This window comes from Eleutherodactylus coqui, chromosome 8 (genome assembly GCF_035609145.1).
Source record: "Eleutherodactylus coqui strain aEleCoq1 chromosome 8, aEleCoq1.hap1, whole genome shotgun sequence".
Lineage (NCBI taxonomy): Eukaryota > Metazoa > Chordata > Amphibia > Anura > Eleutherodactylidae > Eleutherodactylus > Eleutherodactylus coqui.
Window position 1 is genome coordinate 47,086,342 of NC_089844.1, and position 20,876 is coordinate 47,107,217.

At 49.1% G+C, this 20,876-nt stretch overlaps 1 protein-coding gene across 1 annotated transcript in view; it reads left to right on the plus strand.

Moving 5' to 3' along the window:
• LOC136576366 (uncharacterized) overlaps positions 1–20,876 on the plus strand; it is a 202,035-nt gene that overhangs the window by 78,226 nt on the left and 102,933 nt on the right. The window lies entirely within an intron of this gene.

Sequence of the window (20,876 nt, forward strand, 5' to 3'; positions counted from 1 at the left end):
TCCTATCGAGGACAACATGTCTTGCGTACTGGCACACATGGCTGACTTCATGTTAGGCTGCCTTTCTCGTGACCCTCGTGTTAGACGCATTCTTTCCAACACGGATACTGGGTTTTTCACCCTTCTTAACTTACGGTACAAGGAGAACCTTTCCACTCTCATTCCCGAAGAGGAAAGGGGTATGAGAGTGATGCAATACCACAGGGCCCTGGTGGACAAAGTGATGTTAAACTTCCCATCTCACAGCGCTAGCGGCAGAAGGCGCAGTTCTGAGGGCCAAGTAGCAGGGGAGGCGCGGAGATTCTTTTCGCTGCAACCGCAGATTCTTCTCTATCACCGGAAAAACGGGGCATTTAGCTTTGTCAATCTGTCTCTGATATTAGTCCTACTCCTCCTCCTGAAACATCATGTCATCACGCTAAACTGTCAATTTTTCTGCGGCCCAAAAGGCTCATCTAACAATTTTTTTATAATTTTTCAAAGTTTCAAAAATATTGATACTTTAACATGAACCAATTTTTTTAACAGGGCTGCCTCCAGGCTCTGTTACAAATTAAGCTACAGCGAGCTATATATTTTTTTAAAACATATTTATGGGTTTCACCTGCCCTCTCGTATGGGCAATTTTTCAGGGGTGCATTTGTACTGTTGGCACACTAATTTTTCTGGCCCTCGCCTATAGTCTTATCCAACTAATTTTTCCGGTCTTTGCCTACTCTCCTGGTGCCTCAATGTTTCAGGGGTTGGCCTAAGAAATGTTACTGGGGTCTGCCTATACTGTTACTACAGAAATGTTACAGGGGTCTGCCTATACTGCTGCTACATAAATGTTACAGGGGTCTGCGTATACTTATACTACAAAAATGTTATGGGGTTTGCCTATACTGTTACTACAGAAATGTTACAGGGGTCTGCCTATACTTATGCTACAGAAATGTTACAGGGGTCTGCCTATACTGCTGCTACATAAATGTTACAGGGGTCTGCGTATACTTCTGCCACAAAAATGTGACTGGGGTCTGCCTATACTTCTGCCACGTAAATATTACAGGGGTCTGCCTATACCTCTGCTACAGAAATGATGCAGGGGTCTGCCTATACTTCTACTACAGAAATGTTACAGGGGTCTGCCTATACTGTTACTACAGAAATGTTACAGGGGTCTTCCTATACTTATGCTACAGAAATGTTACAGGGGTCTGCCTATACTGCTGCTACATAAATGTTACAGGGGTCTGCGTATACTTCTGCCACAAAAATGTGACTGGGGTCTGCCTATACTTCTGCCACGTAAATATTACAGGGGTCTGCCTATACCTCTGCTACAGAAATGATGCAGGGGTCTGCCTATACTTCTACTACAGAAATGTTACTGGGGTCTGCCTATACTTCTACTACAGAAATGTTATTGGGGTCTGCCTATACTTCTACTACAGAAATGGTACTGGGGTCTAACTATACTGCTGCTACAAAAATGTTACAGGGGTCTGCCTATACTTCTGCTACAGAAATGTTACAGGGGTCTGCCTATACTGCTGCTACAGAAATGTTACAGGGGTCTGCCTATACTGCTGCTATATAAATGTTACAAGGGTCTGCCTATACTTCTGCTACAGAAATGTTATAGGGGTCTGCCTAAACTTCTACTACAATAATAAAAGGTTGTCAGCAGCACAATGTAAATACCATAAGGTTGAACAGGTGTCCTGCACGCCCACTGAGCTTGGGATCCGTACTTGACAAAGAGTCTCGTAGTCGAAATGTCCTGTTTAGCTGTCTGGGAGGAAAGAAATAAAAGAAAACTTCATTGTTTTGCACCTTGATCTGCTGCCTTCACTACTTTTTCAACATTTATACTTCTACTACAGAAATGTTACAGGGGTCTGCCTATACTGCTGCTACAGAAATGCTACAGGGGTCTGCCTATACTTCTGCTACAGAAATGTCACAGGGGTCTGCCTATACTTCTACAACAGAAATGTTACTGGGGTCTGCCTATACTGTTACTACAGAAATGTTACAGGGGTCTGCTTATGCCTTTGCTACAGGAATATTACAGGGGTCTGTGTATACTATGGATGCACTAAGTCTTCCCATCACGGTGTTCTACCTATGTGCCCCAAAAACACTGGCTGACTAGGGCATGGATTGTGGGCCGAGGCCAATATGTATTTTCTCTCGCGTTACCACAGTTATCTGAGAAACTCGTTTGGGACAAGCAAGAGGAGCGATGCAGCGCTAATGAGACGTTCACAGCTGTACTAGCATCGGAGTCTGCTCTTTGCCCGTGATTGCTGAGGGTTTGTGCAGAGGTCTATGTCCTCGGCACAGTGAAAGTTTGCCATGTTTGGGCACTCTGATTTCTTTATGTGTACTGTCTTTGGGTTCCTTGGACCCACCCATGCTGTGGGTGCACACAGACTTCCCATAGCGGTGTTTTACCTGTCTGGCACAAAGACACTGACTGACTTGGATAGGGTGCAGAGTGCAGATGGCTTTCTCTTTGCGTTGTCGATGAGGTATCCGACACCAAAACAGAATGAGTAGTGTGTGGACACATGGATTCCCCATTGCTATGTCACTCGCAACACCTTGGGCCTGACCCATGGCCCGCTCACATACTTCCCACACAAAGTATTGTTGCATTGTGGAGATGTGTAGAAGTGCTGGCACCTGAGTCCCCGTTATGCCCATGTTTGCTGCTCGTGACATTTTTGCGACGGAGGTGGCACGGGATTGGAATGATGATGGTACGGCATTTTATCATCGATTCTCAACAGCATTGTGGGCTATCGCACCCCCTTTCGAAGAGGGTCGCTGCCTGGCCCTGCCAACCCTCTGCAGTGTGTGCCTCCAGTTCCTCCTCATTGCAGACGCACTGAGAAATAGACATGAGGGTGGTGTGGCTATGAAGCGAGCGTGTGACATGAGGGCAGCTGAATGCTGCGCAGGGACACTTTTGTGTGCGCTGTGGACACAGGATCGTGCAGGGTGTTGGGCAGGATGCAAGCCAGGAGAAGAGGCAGCGGTGTGACCCGCAGGCAGTGATTTCCTTGGTTGCAGGTAGTGTGGTGCTTAGCTAAGGTGTGCCTTGCTAATGAGGGTTTGTCCAAAGTAAAAATTGTTAGTGGGGGGCAGACGCTAGCCCCTATTGTGCCTTAATAGTGAGACCTGGAAGCCTGAGATGCAGCCCTGCATGCTGCCCCTGCCCTTCCCTATCCGTTTCTGTGGTGTTTCCATGACTTTCGGATGTTCTCTGGTTTTTCACAAGTGACCTATGCGGAGCATCCGTCATATACAAAAATGCTTGACTTCAATGGGGTTCGTTACTCGAAATGAGCTCTCGAGCATCGCGAATAGTTTGACTCGAGCAACGAGCACCCGAGCATTTTGGTGCTCGCTCATCTCTCGTCGTGTGGCCAAAATCTTGGCAAAAAATGTTATATCAGAATTTAATATAGAAATGGGCTTAAAATTTCCAGGAATAGCGTGCAATTTACCTGCTTTCAAGAGTGTGATAATGGGTGTGTTTAGCATTGCATAGAGAAAGGAGTCCTTTTGAACTGCGTGGTTAAAGATTTTTAAAAGATATGAGGCAAGACTGCTGGCAGATTTTTTATAATTAAAGTACTAACCACCAATTGTTTGTGAGTGAGGGAGTTACATGCTCCATCCCTGATCACATGACTGTGACAACATCAAAGATCCGTCATGGAGAGTAAGTTACATGCTCCGCCCCTGATCACATAATGGTGACATCCTCACAGGTCCTTCAATTTTGACCAACTCCAACCCTTATCACAGGTCCTTCAGTGAGTTACATGTGATGATGTCATTCACAATATTATAAGTGGCACATTGCGTCACCAGAAACACTGATACTATAAATAATACTAAGAACTATTATTCATTAGATAGACCATCCGATCCCAGGGATTTGTTTAGATGTACTCGAAGTATCGTTGATGTCATTTAAATGGTAGTATATCTCCAAATTTTTCAGAGTTTCTATTGAGAAGTTTATATTGAGTGGGAAATGATTAAATCTCCAAGGGGATGACGAGGGTAGATTACATTCCTCTTTAATACATATAGATATAGGGGCATGGTCTTACCAAAACATGATATCTATGTTGGAGGACAGCATTTTCTGCAGTAGCCATTTATCTACCATACAGTAATCAATGCATAAATATATTTTATGGCGGTGTGAGAAGAAAAAATAGTCTCATTCATTAGCATGTTGTATTCTCCAGACGTCGTACAAGTCATCTTTGAAAATTAGATCTTGTGAATCTTGAGTTGTATTAGTTGGATATGTGACCCTTTTGGGGACAATATTAAAATCTCCACAGATTATTGCAGCACCTTGTTTAATACTAGACATTTGAGGTACGGGGGTGAGCATTAGCAGAAGAAAAAACATAAGATTTAGGCTTAAGCTTTGCCTCGGGTAGAGAGGGACAAATATTGAATTTCACGTTACGTGTCTTGAAGAAGAGAAGGGGAAAAAAAGATCACACAAGTTCCTCGAAATGTCAAACATGACAGAAACAATTGAGTGACTATTGTGTATTTTCAAACAGAGGTTTTGGAGACATATTTTTGAGGAACTTTAGACTATTCCTGACTAAGGGAGGGAGGCCGTTTTCTTGGTGTGGTCTTGGAGTCTTCCCTGGGTGTGGTAATAGACCATTTGGCGAACATGGGTTCCGCTTCCTTAGGAGAAGAGGTATTGTGTATAATTCCTTTTCTGAAAATCAGGAAGCCCCATTTGTAGGGTATTTTTTCTTCTCTTAGAAATGTTGTAAATTTTCAGATTCTCTGCCTCTAGCTAGTGTGGCAGGTGATGGGTCTGAAAAAAGGGAGATCTGCTTGAAGGGGTCTGGGAGGTTTTTGTTTGAGCCTTTAGGCAGGGTTCACACAGGGCAAATTTGCCGCGGAAATTCAGTCTGGAATTTCGCTGCTGTAAATCCGCCTGTGGACGCTAATCCCGGGATTAGCCAGCCATGTGGACAAGATTTTTTCAAAAATCTTGTCCACATGGGATGGCCAATCCGTTGTGGCAAAGCTGGCAAAAGCCGGAACTGCGGTGCGGATCCCCTGGCCGCAGCATGTCAATTTTTTTCCCCGCTGCGGTAGCGCTCTCCTTTATAGGAGCGCCAGCTGCAACGCAAAAGCATGCGAGCAAGCCGCTCCAAAACCCACAGCTAAGTGCCGCAGGTTTTGAAGCAGCACTTTCCCGTTGGAAATCTTGCACTTTTTTGCTGCGGCCAAACTGCAAGATTTCTGGCGGGATTCCGCCCTGTGAGATCCCAACCTTAGGAGAACTTCCTTGCGATGGAAAAAATGTAACCTTGTGAGAACATTTGTGGGCGCTCCTGCAGGTTAAGTTTAAGGTTTGGGTACTCTATGAACTCTGTCAATCAGGAGGTCGGATTGTTGAGCATCAGGAACAAAAGCAGCGAAGAGATCTGTGAGGAATTCTATGATCTGAGAGTCATTAACGGTTTCTGGAATGTTTCTGAATCTTCTATTATTCCTCCTCGATCTCTCCTCCAAGTCTGCAGCTTCAATGTTATTGCTGCAATGTCATTCTGTGCCTCATTGTGAGGCCCTAGTGTGTTGTGAGCCGTCACAAAATCCTCCATCTTCTCCTCAAGGTGTGAAGTATGTTCACCTATGGCCATGATATCGCTGGGAATAGAGGAAATTTTTTTTCTATTATCTTTTGAATGGTGTCTTTAAGGTCATGAAACATAGCTTTTACTGCCTCAGGTGAGATGTGATCCCCTGCTGCAGAGTCCCGTAGGGTGACCCCAGACACAGGGCATACATTGAGGAGCTGGGAAGTCAAGATGTACACTGGTCATAGTGAACCATACTCCCTCCCAGAGGGATGCACGTAGCCTCGACCAGGGCAGCGCTGGGCCTTTTCCGGGCACCCCTCGGAAAGAGATGGCCAGATAACTTTGCGAACAGGTATAGGGGTTCTCACTTGTGACGCCACCGTTTCATTATCCACCGGAATGACCCTTGGCGGTAAATAATTGAGCTGCAGACTGTAATAACGTACCTCAGGTCCCTGGGAAGGGTTAGGGCCTGGCAGAACTTTACTTCATATAAACACTGGATGAAAGGCACAGTTTACACAGAACGGATGTGCAGACAAACAACAATATTATAGCACCTCTAGATGGTAATCCCTAGGCATAGGACGGCTGTGTAGGAACAGCAGAATTAAAGTACCTCTATGGGTGATCCTGAGGCACAGGATGGCCGTGCAGGAACAGCAGAATTAAAGTACCTCTGCACGGGGACTTGGCCTTAACTTGCCACCAACACGCTCATGCTCTCTCTCTCTTGGGGCTAATTACGGCACGGTCACTAGCATACAGATATTCGGGAACCGCTCTTCCTTCTCCATTCTTCACCACATGGGAGTTTAAGGTACTCCCATGTGGCTGGCACTCTCAAAATGCAACTCAGAGAATCGAAGAACCAAGCAGAGCCCCTGTCACACACTCCAAGCACTCATATTTATATCTTCACTCTTGCACGTGACAAGACAAATTGATACGTTGCAAGCATCTCCCCATTTGCTGCAGCTGTTCAATTCACATAACAGAATGACAAGACACTTTTGCACGGCGCACCTACAAAAGACATTACATGTATGACACTTATGGAGGGGCCAGCAACATAGACTTCTGGCCACTACACTTCTTTCTTCGTTAAACAAGGTAGAGGATTTATGCTCCAAAAAGAGGGGATGCGTGATGGAGTGGAGCTTGTCCTCATATCTTGTGAGGAGGAAGAGGATGAGCTAGCATCTTGAGGTATAATGTCTTGCTTAGGTAAGGTGTTCTGGGTCTCTTTGTTAGGTGAGGGTGAAAGCTGAGATGCTTGAGGTGTAGAAGACGTTCCGGCAGTCGGTGTTGTCTGCTCCCTGTTGTCGGTTGGCTGCAGCTACAATAAAATATGTCAATTTAGGAGGTCTAGCGCCTCTCTTTTTGCTTCTTGTTATTTTTGTAATTATTATGTCTAAAATAGGATATGAAAAGAAACCGGTACCCCAGAGAGTCAGACTGGCAAACTTGGAGGAGAAGGAACCCCTGCTTGAACTGTTTATAACATGGTGCTTTAGATCATTATGAAGTGTCTCTAGGTTATATATGGAAATGTAGATTTATTCATATATACCAGATGGTGGCGGGGGTGGCTCATAACATAGAATAGAAAGTGTATGAAAAGCAGGCCTCCTGTAGAGATAGCTTGTAGCGCAGTCCCAAACAAACTAGGGCTTTCCTGGGTCTCCTGAATCTGATTATGGGACACCAACAGGCTGTGGAAAGTCAGGAAGGGCCAGGATCCCCTGCCTTATTGCTGAGGTGCAGCCTGGTGTAGTAAGATCAGCATCCCCCAGTGAAGGGGAATCCCCAGCGGGGGTATGCTGCTAACGCAGTGCAGTGAGCAGAAGGGTGCAGAGGAAGCCTGAGTGGATGTGCTAGCTTTTGCGTGGTCAGCAATGGTGTCTACTCCGTCTCCGAGGACTACTCGCGCAGTATACAGATTGTAATAAGCCTCTGTATGGTTAAGGGGGTTGACAATTCGTGATGCCAGTACCTTTTGAAGGTGGACTTATGTTGATGTCGTGCGAATGATGAGACAAATCGACAGTACATTAGGGGTAACCTGAAGGTACACAGTTTTCAACACTTTGTAAAACAGTCTCTTGAATAATGCACTTTGCAGATTTTGACATAGTAGTAACTTGTACAGTCTTCCTGTAGGTAACAGTAGCATACAACCACTACTGACTCCTTGCTTTGCTTGGAGAAATGAACCCGCCGGTCTGTTATCCGGGGTTGTTCTCTGGAAGGCTCTTTTTTTGGCTAACAGTATGGAGGGGCTAGTGCCGGGCCGACTACACTTCCATTTTCTCTTCTGTTTTTTGTGCAATTTTGTCAGAATCTTTTAACAAAATATTTTTTTTAAAGGAACGTTTATTTAGCCAAAAGACAAATATACAGTAACAGCAGACATCATAAAGAATGCACACCTTGCTGATACATTACAGTACATGAGAACTGAAAAAAAAAAAGACAAAAGTGAAAACACTGAGTGTCTCGCATATTCGTATGCATTTCTCGTAAAACATAATTCTTGGCTGTTCATTTTCACATTTATCAACTACTGATAATGGAACAAACCCAACCAGGGAGGGCTCCTAGTCTGGAGCCCCAAGACACCAGGAGAAAAAAGAAGGAAAAAATAAGACAAAACAACCAAAAAAGAGACAAACAAATAGATAGAACAACCCCCCCCCCTCACCTCCCACCTTAAACAACAACCCTGCGCGACTCTTAAAGAAAAAAAAAAAAGAATTAGCCTAAACAGTAGATTGGTTCAAGCAAGTATCCCTCACCATATCCATTCCCAGTATCTAGACAGACATCTCTGCTGCTGTTGCCGGACAGTTCATCCAGTGCCCCCAAACCTTGTCAAACTTCTCAGGACATTCCCTCGCCATATAAGTCAGTTTATACATTGGAAGCACAGAGTTCACCACCTGGATCCATGCGTTTCTGGTCGGCCTACCAGGGTGCTTCCAATTTAACAAAATCACCTTCTTAGCATAGAAAAACAGTAGCTTATATAAGGTGCAGGTTGCAGCTGCCACTGGTAGGTCTCCAACAAGCCCAAAGAGGCAAACCCCACAGAGGCAAACCCCATTTAACAAAATATTTATTGGTTTTATGATGTTCCAAAATATATCAATCAGGAATGCCAACATTCCAGTCATGTGTAAAGTCCAGCGGCAAGTAGATTGGACAGATACATCAGGAGTTACATTGCCAGATTTAGTTTTTAATAAACATACAAAGTAAAATAAAAGTAAAGTGTCAATTTTCACTTCTTCAATTACTGCAACTCCAAATCAGATTAATCAGTATAAACATTAGAGAACCATAAATGAGAGTAACGAGTGGGGGAACACAAGAGGAACACATAAGGGAAAAACGAAAGGGAAATAAGGGATGAGGCTGTAATATGATTTATTATGTGGGTGAGCCTGAAAAGGAAAAATAAAATGAATGTATTCTATTAACCTGGCTGGAGCCATGCTCCTCATAGATCTGTTGGGGGACTAGATGAAATGCTTGAAGGTAAACTAGACTGCCCTGGAAGGGTCAAAGCTCTGGCTGTTGGGCTCCATAGGGGCATAGTCTGCGAATAATGGTACCAGGACGCCCACGTTTTTTTGTACAACCCTTCCCGATCCATAAGAATGGCTGCCGGCTTCTCATTGACCATGATCCTAGATAATTTAGTTTTCACAAAGTCCATACTAACTGAGGTTTTCCTCCAGCAGCGGGCAATTGGATCCGTGCAGCTAGGAAGCAATAGGATATCCATTTGTGGGTGTGTTTGGGGATGTTGGGGATCCGTTTACCCAGTAGAGCTTCCCAGGGCCGTCGGAGTCTTTTGAACGAGACGTAAGGTATATTTGTGCTCTACTTTTTATAGTGGGCACTTTTGTAGCTCGGGAAGCTGTTGGTGTCAGCGGGCTTAAAAAATGTTTTTGATTCAGTACGAAGTCAAGATATTTGACGCTTCAAGCAGAGCTTTTTACTGAGAGTTTAAAATCATTCTGGTTAAATATGTAATTAAAGCATTAAAATTAGAGATGAACGAGCACCAAAATGCTTGAGTGCTCGTTACTCGAGACAAAATTTTCGTGATGCTCGAGGGTTCGTTTCGAGTAACGAACCCCATTGAAGTCAATGGGCAACTCGAGCATTTTTGTATATCGCCGATGCTCGCTAAGGTTTTCATTTGTGAAAATCTGGGCAATTCAAGAAAGTGATGGGAAACGACACAGCAATGGATCGGGCAGGCGAGGGGCTACATATTTGGCTGCATCTCAAGTTCCCAGGTCCCACTATTAAGCCACATTAGCGGCAAGAGTGGGCCCCCCCCTCCCAACAATTTTTACTTCAGAAAAACTCTCATTAGCAAGGCATACCTTAGCTAAGCACCACACTACCTCCAACAAAGCACAATCACTGCCTGCATGACACTCCGCTGCCACTTCTCCTGGGTTACATGCTGCCCAACCCCCCCGCACGACCCAGTGTCCACAGCGCACACCAAAGTGTCCCTGCGCAGCCTTCAGCTGCCCTCATGCCACACGCTGGCCTCATAGCCACACCACCCTCATGTCTATTTATAAGTGCGTCTGCCATGAGGAGGAACCGCAGGCACACACTGCAGAGGGTTGGCAGGGCCAGGCAGCGACCCTCTTTAAAAGGGGCGGGGCGATAGCCCATAATGCTGTACAGCAGCAATGAGAAATCCAATCCTGTGCCACCTCCATCAGGAGCTGCACACATGGGCATAGCAATGGGGAACCCATGTGCCACACACTATTCATTCTGTCAAGGTGTCTGCATGCCCCAGTCAGACCGGGGTTTTTTATAAATAGTCACAGGCAGGTACAACTCCGCAATGGGAATTCCGTGTGCACCCACAGCATGGGTGGCTCCCTGGAACCCACCGGCTGTACATAACTATATCCCATTTCAGTGCCCTGGACAGTAGAGCTAACGTCAGATTAAATGCAGGTGGGCTTCGGCCCACACTGCATGCCCCAGTCAGACTGGGGTTTTTTATAAGTAGACACAGGCAGGTACAACTCCCTATTGTGAAGTCCCTGTGGACCAACAGCATGGGTGGCTCCCTGGAACCCACCGGCGGTACATAAATATATCCCATTGCAGTGCCCAGCACAGTTGAGGTAACGTCAGGTTTAATGCAGGTGGACTTTGGCCCACACTGCATGCCCCAGTCAGACTGGGGTTCTTTAGAAGTGGACACATGCAGTTACAACTCCATGTGGACCGACAGCATGGGTGGGTTCCAGAAAGCCACCGGCAGTACATAAATATATCCCATTGCAGTGCCCAGCACAGCTGAGGTAACGTCAGGTTTAATGCAGGTGGGCTAAAAATTACTAGGATTACACTGTAGGCGAGGGCCCAAAAAATTGGTGTACCAACAGTACTAATGTACCTCAGAAAAATTGCCCATGCCCAACCAAGAGGGCAGGTGAAACCCATTAATCGCTTTGGTTAATGTGGCTTAATTTGTAACTAGGCCTGTAGGCAGCCCAGTTAAAATAAAAATTGGTTCAGGTGCAAGTTTCAACGCTTTAATGAGAATTGAAACGTATAAACATTGTTTACAAAAGTAATATGACTGAGCCTTGTGGGCCTAAGAAAAATTGCCCGTTCGGCGTGATTACGTGAGGTTTCAGGAGGAGGAGCAGGAGGAGGAGGATGAATATAATACACAGATTGATGAAGCTAAAAGGTCCCCGTTTTTGATGGTGATAGAGAACGATGCTTCCATCCGCGGGTGCAGCCTACATATTGTTTAGGTACCGCTGCTGTCCGCTGGTGGAGAAGTGAAGTCTGGGGAATTCCAGGCTTTGTTCATCTTTATGAGTGTAAGCCTGTCGGCACTGTCGGTTGACAGGTGGGTACGCTTATCCGTGATGATTCCCCCAGCCGCACTAAACACCCTCTCTGACAAGACGCTAGCCGCAGGACAAGCAAGCACCTCCAGGGCATACAGTGCGAGTTCAGGCCACGTGTCCAGCTTCGACACCCAGTAGTTGTAGGGGGCAGAGGCGTCACGGAGGACGGTCGTGCGATCGGCTACGTACTCCCTCACTATCCTTTTACAGTGCTCCCGCCGACTCAGCCTTGACTACGGAGCGGTGACACAGTCTTTCTGGGGAGCCATAAAGCTGTCAAAGGCCTTAGAGAGTGTTCCCCTGCCTGCGCTGTACATGCTGCTGATCTCCGCGTCTCCCCTGCTACCTAGCCCTCGGAACTGCGCCTTCTGCCACTAGCGCTGTCGGATGGGAATTTTACCATCAGTTTGTCCGCCAGGGTCCTGTGGTATAGCATCACTCTCGAACCCCTTTCCTCTTCAGGTATGAGAGTGGAAAGGTTCTCCTTATACCGTGGGTCGAGCAGTGTGTACACCCAGTAATCTGTAGTGGCCAGAATGCTTGTAACGCGAGGGTCACGAGAAAGGCATCCTAACATGAAGTCAGCCATGTGTGCCAGGGTACCTGTACGCAACACATGGCTGTCCTCACTAGGAAGATCACTTTCAGTATCCTCCTCCTCCTCAGGCCATACACGCTGAAAGGATGACAGGCAAGCAGCATGGGTACCCTCAGCAGTGGGCCAAGCTGTCTCTTCCCCCTTCTCCTCATGCTCCTCCCCCTCCTCCTCCTCCTCAACGCGCTGAGATATAGACATGAGGGTGCTCTGACTATCCAGCGACATACTGTCTTCCCCCGCCTCCGTTTCCGAGTTTGCCTTTATGCTTTGCAGGGAACTTCTCAAGAGGCATAGCAGAGAAATGGTGACGCTAATGATTGCAGCATCGCCGATCACCATCTGGGTAGACTCCTCAAGGTTTCCAAGGACCTGGCAGATGTCTGCCAACCAGACCCATTCTTCTGTAAAGAATTGAGGAGGCTGACTCCCACTACGCCGCCCATGTTGGAGTTGGTATTCCGCTATAGCTCTACGCTGCTCATAGAGCCTGGCCAACATGTGGAGCGTAGAGTTCCACCGTGTGGGCACGTCGCACAGCAGTCGGTGCACTGGCAGATTAAACCGATGTTGCAGGGTCCGCAGGGTGGCAGCGTCCGTGTTGGACTTGCGGAAATGTGCGCAGAGCCGGCACACCTTTCCGAGCAGGTCTGACAAGCGTGGGTAGCTTTTCAGAAACCGCTGAACCACCAGATTGAAGGCATGGGCCAGGCATGGCACGTGCGTGAGGCTGCCGAGCTGCAGAGCAGACACCAGGTTACGGCCGTTGTCACACACGACCATGCCCGGTTGGAAGCTCAGCGGCGAAAGCCAGCAGTCGGTCTGCTCTGTCAGACCCTGCAGCAGTTCGTGGGCCATGTGCCTCTTCTCTCCTAAGCTGAGTAGTTTCAGCACGGCCTGCAGGCGCTTGCCCACCACTGTCCTGCCACCCTGCGCGACACCGACTGGTGGCGACGTCCTGCTGCTGACACATCTTGATTGCGAGACAGAGGTTGCGTAGGAGGAGGAGGAGGGTGGTTTAGTGGAGCAAGCATACACCGCCGCAGATACCACCACCGAGCTGGGGCCCGCAATTCTGGGGGTGGGTAGGACGTGAGCGGTCCCAGGCTCTGACTCAGTCCCAGCCTCCACTAAATTCACCCAATGTGCCGTCAGGGGAGATATAGTGGCCCTGCCCGCCTGTGCTTGTCTACGTGTCCGTTGTTAAGTGAACCTTGGCAGTAACCGCGTTGGTGAGGGCGCGTGCAATGTTGCGGGAGACGTGGTCGTGCAGGGCTAGGACGGCACATCGGGAAAAGTAGTGGCGACTGGGAACCGAGTAGCGCGGGGCCGCCACCATCATGTTTTTGAAAGCCTCCGTTTCCACAAGTCTATACTGCAGCATCTCCAGGCTGATCAATTTGGCTATGTGCACGTTTAACGCTTGAGCGTGCGGGTGCGTGGCGGCGTACTTGCGCTTGCGCTCAAACAGTTGCGCTAGCGACGGCTGGACGCTGCGCTGAGAGATATTGGGGCCGAGGACAGCGGAGGTGAGGGTGTGGGTGCAGGCCGGGAGATGGTCGTGGCTGTGTCCTGAGAGGGGGGTTGGATCTCAGTGGCAGGTTGGGGCACAGGGGGAGAGGCAGTGTTGCAAACCGGAGGCGGTGAACGGCCTTCATCCCACCTTGTGGGGTACTTGGCCATCATGTGCCTGCGCATGCTGATGGTGATGAGGCTGGTGGTGGTGGCTCCCCGGCTGATCTTGGCGCGAAAAACCTTGCACATCACGGTTCGTCGGTCATCTGCACTCTCAGTGAAAAACTGCCAGACCTTTGAGAACCTCTGCCTCTGCAGGGTGGCATGGCGCGAGGGGGCGCTTTGGGAAACAGTTGGTGGATTATTCGGTCTGGCCCTGCCTCTACCCCTGGCCACCGCACTGCCTCTTCCAACCTGCCCTGCTGCTGCACTTGCCTCCCCCTCTGAAGACCTGTCCTCAGTAGGCTTAGCAAACCAGGTGGGGTCAGTCACCTCATCATCCAGCTGCTCTTCCTCCGAATCCTCTGTGCGCTCCTCCCTCGGACTTACTGCAATTACTACTACCTGAGTGATAGACAACTGTGTCTCATCGTCATCGTCCTCCTCACCCACTGGAAGCTCTTGAGACAGTTGCCGGAAGTCCCCAGCCTCATCCCCCGGACCCCGGGAACTTTCCAAAGGTTGGGCATCGGTCACGACAAACTCCTCCGGTGGGAGAGGAACCATTGCTGCCCATTCTGGGCAGGGGCCCAAGAACAGTTCCTGGGAGTCTGCCTGCTTCTCAGAATGTGTCATTGTAATGGAGTGAGGAGGCTGGGAGGAAGGAGGAGCAGCAGCCAGAGGATTCAGAGTTGCAGCAGTGGACGGCGTAGAACTCTGGGTGGTCGATAGATTGCTGGATGCACTTTCTGCCATCCACGACAGGACCTGCTCACACTGGTCATTTTCTAATAAAGGTCTACTGCGTGGACCCATTAATTGTGAGATGAATCTGGGGACGCCAGAAACGTGCCTCTCTCCTTATCCCGCAGCAGTCGCCTGCGATACACCTGGATCAGGAGCTCAGCCTGTGCCCACACCCTGACTTGGGCCTCCGCGTCCTCGCCTGCGTCCATGTCCTCTAGGCCTACCCCTACCCCTCAGCATGGTGTATTACGAGTAGAGCAGAAACAGAACGCTGTAATTAAATGTTCCGCTTATTGGCCTGTGGTTGGAGGCTGACTTCCCTTACGGAACGCACAGCAGAGCCAGGAAACAATTTTGCGCACGCCTGTAGTGAGACGTAGGTGCGTATCACTGAGCTAGTGGAATTCACAGCGCAGACGCAGTCAAGTCGCCAAAGGGCAGTGGTACGCCTTAAGTATTTGGCTTCCCTTTTTTTAAATGGTGAGCTGAAACAGCAGACAGATACTGTATGCAGCGTATATTATGTATACTGTTTCCCTCTGGCGCTATCACGGCGGTGATGTAACGGGCACAGCAGAGCCAGGAAACAATTTTGCGCAAGCCTGCTGTAACGCTTAGCTGCGTATTAATTGGACTACTACCCCCAGCAGACACGCAATACACTCAGGACGGTCACAGGCAGCCCAAATATAGTATTTTTCCCCAATTTTTTTGAAAAAGCCCACTGCCTATATAGACAGTATATCTCTTTCACCTTTTCCACTGTCCCTGCCTCACCAGTACTGCCCCTATACTCTGTACAATGACTGCAGACTGAGGACGCAATGGTCTGCACGCCCGATATACAAAAAAAAATAAATTGTGCAACACTGCTAAAAGCAGCCTCAACAGTACTGCACACGGTCAGATGTGGCCCTAAGAAGGACCGTTGGGATTCTTCAAGTCTAAAATAACTCCTAACGCTCTCCCTATGACTGGGGGGACTTACCCACTAAACCCGCTCCCCATTAAACAAAGACCAATACAAGTATATGCTGGCGTATTGTGGGTAGGCCACAGCCTTTATTTAACCATATAAAATTTTAACCGTTAATCCTTTTCTTTTTCTCCTTCCATGCCAAATATTAAAATGTCCAATTCTAACCAAAACGTTCGCTGTATAACTGAGGCGTAAGAAGGCCCCCTAACGGCCTGAAAAGCCCTTCCGTTCCTTGCTGGCATGGAAGTCCTAAAATTCCGCCACGAAGGATGCAGCATATTCCTATGCTGCACTCCGCCCCCCACATGCCAGCAAAAGAGCCGACTCTACCCCATCCTGCAACCTGAACAGAAATGTATCTAGTCCTATATCACTAAGATGCACCCCGTCATCCCGCATCATCCCGCGCTCTCTTCTTTCCAACTCCCAGTGACACCTGTCTATTCCATCTAACGCTTGCACGTGCTTGGACATTCTGAAATTAACGGTCCTCCGCACTAGCTCAATCGCTTCGTTGTCTCTCACCTCTCTCCAAATTCTTCTGGCCCCGATGTCCGACCACACACTTACGACTCTCTTAAAAACTGTTTGAACAGTGCGATATATGTCCTCCTTCATCAACGCAATGAGCTCAGCTACTTCAATCCTTCCGATATCTTTTCCTCCTAAAATCACTCTATCCTTATTCCAGCTGCTGATTTTTAAGACCTCCTAAAGCAGCCTGGGCCATTGTAAGCCTCTGATACCGTGCCAACGTACTTGAACATTGAGCCCTAAATTCGCTCCGATAGGCCTATTTCAGGCTCTCCTTTCCGCCCAGTATATATAAGAGTGGCCTACCACCCATACTGTCCAATCCGACACTGTAAATAAAATAAAAGCAAAACACCGAAAACACAAATCGCAACACAGTGGCAATTTCTAGAAAACTCTCAAATCCGGTCGAACATATGACCGGTACGCATCTGATCTCCAACGACCCGCCTTTTTGACACCCTCAATACCCATACCGCACGTAAAAGCGGACGTTGCAGCTCCAATCCTGAATGAGTGCGATCCGAATTCTGTAGGATTAAGGCCTAGTTCTCTTATGCTACCACGCGCGACCGCCGTGAATTGATATCTCGTTTTGGCCTGACTCATGTCTCAAATCGGGCCCGTCCCGCAATGTCGCGCCGAAAATTCTGTTATAAGTGACACCGGGCACCACTTTGTCCCCAATTTGCCTATCCTGATCCATTCACCCATCCTGTGTATATCGGTTTTTGATCTTCTAACACATATCTTGATACAGACTCCGTCAGCTACCACTTCTGCGAAAAGCAGTCCTCCGGATCTCGCTTTACACGCCGACACTAACTCCCCTATTCGCAACGCTGCGAAAAAGGCAAGTGAAAAGGCCACATGGAAGAGCTCCGCTTCGGAGCCCTCCGTGCAGACTGGCTCTAACACGTCGAGTATAGCATTCAATAATTCAAACGTAATCGGGCGCCTGCTGTCCTTGATCGCCTTGTCCTTCCTCCACCCTTTTACCTTTGCCCGAAAACGAAGTCCTTCGTCACGTCCCTTGATCCGTGTAAACGTAACAAAAAGGCTATAGCCGATAGCTGTTTTTTCGCCGCGTCCGCTGATGCCCCGTTTTTCCGCATTGTCCCGCTGCCGCTAACCATTCTTTCCATACATTGTTATATCATCTCCATGTGGTACTTGTTACTGACACTTTAACGAGAGCTAAGACCTCTCTTCTATTATTTCCCACAAGAAAGCAGGACAACATACCCCCTCGACATCCGCTGCCGGGTGTAGCTCCCCGAAACTTGCCATCCGAAAACGAGAAAGAGCATCAGTCATTGCATTCAAGTAACCAGGGACATATCTCACTTTAAACTTAACATTGTGCTGTAAACACCGTAAAATCAAATGGCGTAATGCTGCCAGCACCAACGTTGACGATGACGATTGCTTGTTGACCGCCTGTACCACCAATCGATTATCCGACCAAAACAGATATTACTGTTGGCCAACCTTTGACCCCATATTTCCATAGCCACCATTAACAGGAAAATCTCCAATAATGCCGTGTTCTTTATCCACTCTCTTTCTCTCCATATTCCGGGCCATGCAGCACAACACCACCGGTCACCAAATATCACTCCCAATCCATCTGAGCCAGCTGCATCCGACACCAAACCGATCTCCTCGTTTTCCCTTTCCTCATCCGGACATATAACTTGCCCATTGAACGAACTCAGAAAACTTTCCATATGTGCAGGTCCAACCTCATCCCTTTTGTCACCCTGAGAAAATGATGGGGTTCCCTTGCCCCTTTCGTCGCCATTGAAAAATGTCGGGAAAAAACTCGCCCCATATGAATGACCCTGCACGCGAAATTAAGTAAACCTAATAAAACTTGTAGTTGATGCAGTGTGACCTTTCGTGAACTGCCGACCAACTCCACCACTTGCCGCAAACGCGCCACTTTGTTATCTGGCAAGCGGAAAATCATTTCCACTGTGTCAATTTCTATATCTAGGAAGCCTAAACTCGACACGGAGCCCACCGTTTTTTCCCTCTGATAGTAGAAACCCAGCTTTCTGTATTAACACACGAAAGCAGAAACTCACAGCCCGTCGAATTTGCCTGTCCAACAAACAGAAAAATCAACTAGATGAGATGCCCGTCTCCATTCTTAGCATCCACTTCAAAAAGGAGCTGAAAACCTCGAAATAATACCAAGAGATGGAGCAACCCATTGGCAGGCACATATCAACAAAAAACTGGCCCTCGATGCCAAAGCAACTGCGCAATCGAATGACGCATATGACAACGCCGCTTGTTCCTTTGGTATTCCGTTGTTGCTGATTCACCCGACGGATAGGATAAGTGATGAATAAGTGTGAAATTGCCCGTTTCCTTCTTCGGTACTAATCCCAAAGGGGAAACCCGCAAGTTCCCGAAAGGCGGCTCCTGAAATGGGCCCGCCATTCGTCCCATTTCTACCTCCTTCAGCAACTCTTCCAACACTAACTCTTTATTATCGCGAGCGGATTTTAAATTATGGCAGAAAAAACGCAGAGGAAACCGGGGAATGTGGAATGAAGAAACCTTCGACAAAGCCCGCTCTAAGCAGGTTTGCTTCCAGTCTCCGGGGGTACCGGTCGAGTCACAGCTCCATGTACCATACGCTCACTGGCGTTCGTTCCTGTGCAGGGAACCGTCGCTCGTTGGCGTCGGAAACAACGCAGCGCTGCGTGCGAACCTGCGCAGATTGAACAATCGTGCCGAGATTTGCATGATGCATGCAAACGGCAGTGGCCTTCGTTGAAGGTCCAGCATAAACCGGATGGCTTTGGGGCCACAGGAGCCTGCTGTCCGCTGGCGCCTGTGGCCGTTCCTTGAAAATAGGCTTCACCGGTTTCTGCGCCTGGATCAGGTGGATCCACACATCTGTTGTCTTTGACGCCCAGCTGATATGCTTTGAACCCGAGATCCTACAACGAAAATCCTCGTCGTAGCGCCACCAAGCCGATCCCCCGTGCAACTGATATTCACTGTGTATCGTGTTGATGTAAACGAGCAGCTCGTGCCCCTTCTGCGGATGCTGTTTGCACACTACATGTGCCAAAATCAAAAAGGCCTGTAGCCAGTTCCCAAAGGTTTTAGCCTCCTCAGGTTTCTTATCACTCCCACGCTCCGCGAACCGTTCCCTGTCGACTGACACGTGTTCGACGGATAACAGCGACCATATGTCCACATAGCATCCGCTTGCTATTTTCAACACCACCTCGTCCTCCAGTCCCGTATCCAACGGGGCTACGCCACAAAAAAGCGAGTCTGCTAATTTCAGACCCTCGCTCACTCCTGCCCCCGAAGGCAGGCACCTTTGTAGTGGACCACCAACCTCGGGCGAGGCCGACCTCCCCGGTTGATTATAGGACAGTAGAAGCCCTTTATCCATATCGTAATTTTACCACCAACCTCGGGCGAGGCCGACCTCCCCGGTTGATTATAGGACACTAGAAGCCCTTTATCCATATCGTAATTTTACCACCAACCTCGGGCGAGGCCGACCTCCCTGGTTGATTATAGGACACTAGAAGCCCTTTATCCATATCGTAATTTTACCACCAACCTCGGGCGAGCCAAGGGAAAATTGGGGGCGGGCAGTGATGATTGCTGGTAATCTCCTCGTGCCGCGTGTCGTGCCGTGCGATTATCGTGGGGGACACCCCAGCGCCTCGGGCTCCCTGGCCTTGTAGCCCCGCAAGCTGAAATCCTGGTGTTAGGTCTGCTACTACTCTCTGCTTGTCTGAAATCCGCAGAAGAAGCCGGTGAACGTAGAAAAAAAAATAAATAAAGAAAAAAATGGGTGCTTTGCGACCTGCGTGTCCAAATCTCGGTTGCTCCGCCTATCCCTCCGTGTCACCACTTCTGACTGACCACTCCGTGCGAACTCTCGCGGGAACCTGCTCCTCCTATTCTCCACTCGTGCTGCTGAGGAAGACGAGCTGCTACGCTCCTCCCGCGTGCTAACTGTCTGTCTACCTTCCGCAACCGCTAGCATGCGCTGCGCAATCCTCCAGGGAGTCCCTCTCTGCACTGCTGCTAGCTGCAGCCCTGTAGTCCCTGCGCTTCGCTCTAGCTCCCCCGGGGTGCCCAGGACCCCCCCACACTGTGGCGTGAAAAATCGCCGCCTCTTGGCCCCTGGCTGCCGCCCTTCACCCCCCCCCCCCCCCCCCCCCCCGCGCGCTGTGGCGCGAAAAATTGCCGCTTCCTCGACCCAGGCTGTCGGCCCCGCCTGCTTTCCCCCCCGCTGCTATCGGCGCGCGATGAGGGAGATGCACTTTCTGGCATCTCTCTCCTCACGGTCGCTGCAGATCCGCGGCCGGATCTACTTCCTGTGCGCGTATCCCTACGCACGCCTGCCACTCCACGTGGGGAGCGCTCTGGGACCTCGCTCCTCGCTCTGCCGTCAGCCACGGGGATACCTCCCCCCGCGCTGGACTTACCCGACCTGGACCCCGCCGCACATCCACAGGTTGGTGCCGTCCTCCCAGCTACCTCTGTCACACCGACACACGTGCGTCCTGCTGGCTCCGCTTCCTCCCTACCGCGCTGTGACCGCGCGGCGCTGCTCCCTACAGGTCGTTCCGTCTTTGGGCTGCGGGTACGTCCGCCTCTCATCGCCACCGGGCTGGGGCTCAGTCGCGCTGGCAGGTTTCTGCTCCGGGTCGGGCTTCCGCGGGGCTCTTCACTGCTGGGCAAAACTGGCTGGCTGCTACCTGCCCCGGCTTCCCAGCTGTCGTCCCAGAAAGGTCTTCAGCCATCTTCACGAGCCA